At 40.0% G+C, this 6989-nt stretch overlaps 1 long non-coding RNA gene across 1 annotated transcript; it reads right to left on the reverse strand.

Moving 5' to 3' along the window:
- Positions 1-983: 983 nt before the first annotated feature.
- LOC130467109 (uncharacterized) lies at positions 984-6466 on the reverse strand. Its single transcript, XR_008927273.1, has 3 exons — positions 6243-6466; positions 1969-2033; positions 984-1272 (listed from the first exon to the last, which is right to left on the reverse strand). It is a non-coding gene; the product is annotated as an uncharacterized lncRNA (long non-coding RNA).
- Positions 6467-6989: the final 523 nt, after the last annotated feature.

The raw sequence follows: 6989 nt of genomic DNA on the forward strand, positions 1-6989 counted from the left end.
TCTTCGCTTCTCGAAGCAGTACCACTCTCTCTACATTAGCTGCAATATCAACCATATCCTGGTATGAAGTAAACCTCTGAGTGGACAACCTATCCTGGTACTTAAGGTGCAGACCTCGCTCGAAACGGTTCATCCTGGACTGCTCTGTCGACACCAGGTCTGGTGCAAACCTTGACAACTCCATGAACTTATTTGCGTATTCCAACACGCTCATTGTTCCTTGTTGCAAGTGTAGAAATTCATCTTCTTTTTGTTTCCTCAGGGATGGTGGGTAAAACTTGTCTCTCATTAACTTTTGTAGCTCGTTCCAACCAAATCCAGACCCATTCTTTCGTTCCTTGTTAACTTTCCACCATAATCCTGCTTGACCCGTCAAGTAGAACACTGCGAAATCAACTCTCCATTTCTCAGGGCATTGCAGGGTTTCAAACAACTGATCAATGCGACTTATCCAATCCTCGAACTCAACTGGATCGGGCTTGCCATCATAGGACGGTGGGTTAAGCGACGAAAAGTTCTTGAACATCGTTGCGCTCTCGTTCCCACTAACATCTTTCTTTTTCCGAGAATCATGGACTAATTCGGCCAACATTGCACTCACATTTTCCAATCGTTCCATCCTTTCCTCATGGCCATTAACATGGACATACTCCTCGTGAGTAATGTCGTTATCATCGTGAACATGATGCTCGTTGCGAGCTCCGTTGGTAACATCGTTGATAGCATCAATGGTCGACATTCTGCATAACATATCTTATCAGATTGAAACGAAATAATAATATAAAATAAACCCTTTGATCCCGTTCCTACACTCACACTCATATTCATTTTAACTTAGCAAGATTTTAGAACATTCTTTTTAACTCATTCCTTAAAATTCTTCACTTAAAGCCTAATGAATTCTATTCGTGCCAAAACCCGTAAGGCTTAGCACTTATGGTCCAGAACCTTTGCTCTTGATACCAAACTGTAACGCCCCGACCTCTAATTCAATAATTAAAGCATAATTAGCAGCGGAATTAACCTAATTGGTCGGGACATTACCTGCCGTAACTTCTTTTTCGGAAATTACAAGGCAAACATCAATCATAAGCCTTTAAATACTCCAAAATATATATAATAATCCGTTAATATTATTAAAATGAAACTACATAACTTACTAAGAGTCTTTAATTAAAACTATTAAACTATTAAAACTGTAAGCATAACTAGGTGGATGATAATAAAGTGAAACTCCTCGCCACTACTCGTGTCCATCATCCCCCGCAGTACCTAAAATGGAAAACCAAACGGTGAGCCGAAGACTCAGTAACGAACTATTCTAGCAACGTAAATTCATTTCAATTCATTTTATTTAATAACACAGGGAGAATAGAATAAGTAAAACATTTAATAAAACATCATATTCACTTCATTCATAAACTTTGCAATTTAACATGCTAGTTGTCGGCAAGTACGAACCGTGAAGGAATTCTCCACTGGGCCTGGGCCCTGAGCCTGGGCTCATCATCGTAACATGGGCCTGGGCCCTGAGCCTGGGCTCATAAACCATGGGAGCCTGGGCTCGTAATCCATGGGTGGACAGGTGTCCGTGGTGCATGCATGACCGGTAGATAGGAAGATGGTAGTTTATATACCGCCAGACAAACCAGGTCTTTCACTTTCATTTATCATGTTTTGTATAATTTTACCAAGCCTTGGCTTGTATTTCAGTTCGAAATAACATAACTTATTTAGCTCATAAAACATCATTTAGATCCTGGGATCCATAAAACATCGCATCATATAAACATTATTTTATGAGAAAACTCATTCAAATCATATTATAAAGAATAATTCAAACAAATCATAATTCATTCCCACAATCCATAAAACATGTCAAAACATTTAATTCATAAATCCAATCATAACGTCATAATTTCGTAATACATTTATAAAGGGATTGCGGGTACTAGCAATAGCCGTTACCTCACTTCCGCGATTTTGCTAAGGAATTCGCTTGGTTCGTTCGTCCTGAGCTCCGAGTCCAATTTCTTACAAATATTAAATCGTTGAATTAGTACTAAATCGATAAATAATTTAAAATCAATATTCTATAAACAATAAATTTAATAAGTAATGATTTTATAAATAAATATAATTTCATAATTTAATGAAAATATTATCAAACGAGATTTTAATCGAGATATATTTATATATTTCACAAATCGATTTATATGAAGATATTATATAAAGTTAGTAATTTATTTTATCAAAATTGATAATTAAATCTGAAAAATAATAATCAATTTTATTAGTAAATAATTATATTATGAAGATTATTAAAACATGAAAATTAATAATTAGAGAATCTGAAATTTAATAATTAGGAAATCTGAAATGGTAATTCAATTTAACTCACCAAAGGCCCAAATGAGTGTGGCCCAATTTAATTTGTGGGTTTTAAGGGAAGTGAATCAAAACCAAAAATAAATTTTGGTTTTCTGGGAGCAGTGCTCGAACGAAACAGGGGAGGGGGAGAAGGGATGCACGAGGAGGAGGAGAAAGAGGAGGGAGGAAGGGAGGTTGGCTGGGGTGGCTCGACGATGAGGGCGACGGTGATGGCTGTGGTTTGGTGGTGGCGGAGCGGTGAGGGGGCGAGAAAATGAAGCGTGAAGTGGGCGAAACAGGGGAAAATTCGAGGGTGTTTCAAGGTGGTTTCGGGCGGTGGTTCGCCGGAATTGATGGTGGAGGTGGTTGGCGAGGTGGTGAGGGTGACTGGAGTTGGTGGTGTGTGGTGTGGTGTTGGTGCGGCGGGGCGAGGGAGGAGGAAGCAGGGGAAGGGGCAGGGGATGCGCGCGGGGGAAAGGAAGAGGGAGAGGGAAGGAGGTGGTGCGTGCGGTGGTGCCGCGGGGCGAAGGTGGTTAGGGTGGTTTGCTGTGCTGGACGGAGGTGGCAGTGGTGGTAGCCGGTGGTTGCGGTGGTGTTTGCGGTGGTTCGAAATTACAGGAAGGAGAAGGGAGTGAAATTGAAGTTTTTGTTCTTGATTTTTGGTTGAGGGAATCAGTTCTGATGGTTGGGTTTGTAAAGGAAGAAGAAGAGAAAGAGAACTTGAAGTTTGCCATTTACGTGGCTCAATTTCAGGGAGGGGAAGAAGGAGAGGAGAAGTCAACTTCTCCCTCTTCTGGTTCACGTGAAAAACAGGAAAAAGGAGAAGGAAAAATGGAGTTTTGTTCTTTAGGGCATTTCGGTCATTTTACAAGATTAGGCTAAAATTTCTGAAATTTGTTGCTATTTTTGGAAGCTACTAAAAATGGAAATGTTTAGTTAAAATAATTCTTAATAAAAAAATGTCGTTAACGAAAAATAAATAAATTTTCGTTTATAAATTTATCGTTCAAAATAATTCGTAAAAACGATTAAAATAACGAAATTCGATTATTCGTAATTTAATTAAAAACGAAATTAAGTTGATAAATATTTTTTTTAATTTTAATAAATCGAGTTTAAAATTTCGGGGTATTACAAAATCAACGGCTTTGCTAACGATGGCCCGGGAACAGGTCGATCAAAACCCGTAGCTAACCCAAAACCAACCACATCCTTCAGCCTCGCAGACCAGGAGTAAAAAACCCCAAACAAGACAGTCTTTGAGAATGGCGTGGCACAGAAACGAACATCATTACGGACCACCCAACAGGACTAGAGAGCAACCAAGAACTGAGCTAGGCAATCGAGAGGCATTGCGGGAGCCGTAAATTTTGAAATCATACCAGCACACCATAAGGGAAACATGGTTTGACTAGGAACCACTCCAAGAGTACCCCTCGGGAGAGCATCCCACCAGGCACTAAGACAGGGACAGTCTCTGAATAAGTGGGCCACCGATTCCGGAGATGAATGACAAAAAGAGCATTGAGGATCCACTGGAAGACCGCAATCACAAAGAAGGGCAGCCACTGGCAGAGCATTATGAAGTAGTTTCCAAACAAAAATCTTGAACTTTGGTAGAATACGAAGACCCCATAAATGTTTCCACCAACTGGCAGGAATAGAGGGCAAATGCGAGGAAGAGTACACACCCTTATCCACAAGAGAAGCATATGCCCACTTGACCGAGAAGGAAACCGATGGCGTGAATTTCCAGTACACAAAATCATCCATATGAGTAGGAGGCCTTTCCAGACCCAAAATAGCACTGGCCGTGACATCGTCAAACAGCCGCCGGACTACCGATACGTCCCACGCGTAAGAATGCATATTAATTAGAGAAGAAACGAGAGTCGGGACACCCGACTCAGGCACAGAAGGTTTAAAAGAAACCTGAACATCCGGGACTCACGAATCCAGAGTGATCCGGACCCGAGACCCGGAACCAACCTTCCAGACCAACCCTTGAGAAAGAACTTGAGCACCCGCCATAACGCCCCGACACCCCCAGGAAGGGCGGAGGGGAATCACAACCCCAGCAGCTAAAACCCGAGGATACTTAGCGTGATAGAGGCGAGATAAAAGCAATTGAGGCTAGTGCAAGAGCCTCCAAGCCTGCCTTCCAAGAAGCGCTTGATTAAAACAACCAATCCGTCGAATACCTAGACCCCCCATACCTTTTGGTAAATGCAACAAAGAGGCCGGGCGGAAAGCCATCCCAGAGGAAGAAGCCGAGGAACGCCCCCGAAACCGAAGACATAACTGATCAATTTTGTCACAGATGGTCTGAGGTATCTTAAAAACTGACAGGAACATGGGAAATAGAGGCCACAAGCACGGAATTAATTAAGACTAGATTTGCCGCCGCAGAGAGGCACAACGACGTAAAATTAGAAATTCGACGAGCAATCGTGTCAATCAGGTCATAAAACGCCAAGCATTTTGATCTGCCCAAATCCACCTGAACCCCAAATATTTCCCTAAATGAGACCGCTGACCTAACCTCAAAGCAGCGGAAAGGTAATCGCGGCAATCCTCCGGGGTATTAGGACTAAACTTAACAAAAGACTTCTGAAAATTCACAAGTTGGTCCGAGAGACGACCGAACTGATCCAAAACCAACGAAACCTGTCCACAAGCGATAGGAGAAATTTCAAGGAATAGCAAGGAGTCATCCGCAAAGAAAAGATGAGAAACCGACGGGGCAGTTCTGGAAACAGAAATTCCACAAAGCAAATGATGACGCTCCGCACGTCGTAACAAGGCAGAGAATACTTTCATGCATAGAACAAACATATAAGGGAAAAGGGGGGGTCCTCTTGAGGCAAGCCGCAACGAGGTTGAAAAGAAGAAGTAGGCTCACCATTTACCAAGACATGGTACGAGACCGTTGACACACACTGACTAATAATATGAATCCAGTAAGGGGGAAATCCAAACATCGCAAGAACTTTAAACAAGAAATCCCACAACACTCTGTCATAGGCCTTATTCATGTCTAACTTAATCGCAGCGTAACATTTCCTCTTGTTCTGGAAGTTATTGACAAATGTGATCAACTCATGTGCTAACAAACAGTCATCAGACATAAGTCGCCCAGGCACAAACGCATTCTGGGTATCCGAAATAAGAGAAGACATCACCCCCCGGAGACGATGAGTAAGATACTTGGCAATACATTTATAGATGACATTACAAAGGCCAATTGGTCGATACTGGGAGATCTTCTCAGGATGGTCCACCTTGGGTAATAAGACCAAAAACGTTCGATTCCAATCCTTCAACATAAAATCATGGGCAAAGAACTACTGAACATCCATAACAACATGACCGCCAACCGTATCCCAATAGTAATAGCTTGCATGTTCTTTTACGATAATACGAACTACATACTAGCAAGTCGACCGTAAACTAAAAACTGAAGACATGTATAATCAACAACTGATAAAGCCAATAATTAATCAGGCAAGTACACATATATAATCAACATTCACAACTTTTACTTTGTGTACGAGATTGTACAAAACGCAGGCAGACAATACAACTAATACTTTGTGTGCGAGATTGTACAATTTTTATGTGTTTCCCTATGTTCTTTTAATTTATGACACCTTTAAAGCTCTAAAAACCGATCAAAACAGGATGTTGGTGCGTCTGCATTTGCTGATTTCCTCGAAATTAATAATAACATATATAAGCCAATAATCACACAATAATCACGCAAGTAAACATATAAAGTTTTAATGGTTTTCATAATCAACAACACTAGAATACGTAACTAGTAGTATAATTATGCATATAATGCCAAATTAATGCAAAAATAACACAAATACCTTTACTTTTGTCAACGAAATTATCAGTTTGATCTTCAACATCACTGTAATCGTTATTTTCTTGATCGTCATTCGATTCCATAGAGCTTGAATTAGCCATGGCAATATCGGTCGATTTGTTTTTCCTTTTTTTGTTAAGGTTTAATTAGTTAGGAAAAATCAATTGGGATATATGGTCAAAGTTTGTTGGGATTAGTCTCTGGCTCAAAAGTTTGTTAGGATTAGTCTCTGGCGCAAAATATGGTTCTTTTTGGGTTTTTTTTTCTTTTTTTTATAATTATAAAATCTGAAAATTGTTATGAAAATAGGGAGAAAGGGAAAGAGGGAAAGAGAGAAATAGGCGGTTATAATCTTATTCCAATCACCATAATATGTACACATACATATATTATATGGGATAAGGATGTCATGGGTATAACACTACAAGAAAACGGTGATTTTACGACTGAAATTTCCGACCGTAGGAAAAGTAGTCGATAAAATTGAATTTTACCGACTAAATAATAGGTAGTTGTTAAATTCAATTTTTACCGACTAACATTTTGTGGCAGGTAAACTACGACTACTTAATAGTCGTGAATAAAGTCGACCAAAACAAATTTTCGAAAAAACTTACCGACTACTTTTACCGACCAAATATTTTTACCGACTACATTGGAATTTACCGACTACTTTGAAGTTGGTCGTTAAAATAAAGTTTTACCGACTACTTCATAGTTGGTAAAAAAAGAAAAAAACGAAAATTCC

The sequence above is a fragment of the Spinacia oleracea genome, chromosome 2, assembly GCF_020520425.1.
Source record: "Spinacia oleracea cultivar Varoflay chromosome 2, BTI_SOV_V1, whole genome shotgun sequence".
NCBI classification, from domain to species: domain Eukaryota; kingdom Viridiplantae; phylum Streptophyta; class Magnoliopsida; order Caryophyllales; family Amaranthaceae; genus Spinacia; species Spinacia oleracea.